The 661-nt window shown below is 54.2% G+C and overlaps 1 protein-coding gene across 1 annotated transcript in view; it reads right to left on the reverse strand.

The window, feature by feature from the left end:
• Positions 1-661, reverse strand: part of LOC103271831 (probable ATP-dependent RNA helicase DHX37) — a gene marked incomplete at both ends in the record, with an annotated part of 10,118 nt that overhangs the window by 2,988 nt on the left and 6,469 nt on the right. The window lies entirely within an intron of this gene.

Raw genomic sequence — 661 nt, forward strand, 5'->3', positions numbered from 1 at the left:
TCCACTCACCTCAGCCTCCCAAAGGCGCAGGATTACAGGCTGAGCCACCGAGCCCGGCTTAATGCTGGTGTCTTAAACGTCAAAGGTCAAGTAGCAATTCCATGGCCATGGAGGGTTCTGTCCATAGACACAGGAGGCTGGGATGGTTTTTTTTAAATTTTGAGTCGGAGTCTCACTCCGTAGCCCAGGCTGTAGTGCAGGGGCACACTCACAGTCACTGCAGCCTCAACCTGCGGGGCTCAGGTGATCTTTCTGCCTCAGTCTTCCAAGTAGCTGGAACCACAGGTGTGTGCCACCACACCCAGCTACTTTTTTTTTTTAGAGTCTCACTCTGTCGCCCAGACTGGAGTGCAGTGGCTGCTCCTGGGCGTCGCAGCCTCGACCTGCTGGGCTCTGGCGATCCTTCCACCTCAGCCTTGCAAGTAGCTGGAACTACAGGCGTGTGCTACCACGCCTGACTAATTTTTTTGATTTATTGTAGAGATGAGATCTCGCCAAGCTGCCCAGGTGGGTCTCAAACCCACAGGCTCAGGCAATTCACTCACCTCAGCCTCCCAAAGCGCGGGATTACAGGCTAAGCCACCGAGCCCGGCTAACCAGCTACTTTTTTTTTTTTTTGAGTTGGAGTCTCACTCTGGCGCCCAGGCTGGAGTGAAATGGC

This window comes from Carlito syrichta, unplaced genomic scaffold, assembly GCF_000164805.1.
Source record: "Carlito syrichta isolate Samal-C Ts95f unplaced genomic scaffold, Tarsius_syrichta-2.0.1 Scaffold109854, whole genome shotgun sequence".
Lineage (NCBI taxonomy): Eukaryota > Metazoa > Chordata > Mammalia > Primates > Tarsiidae > Carlito > Carlito syrichta.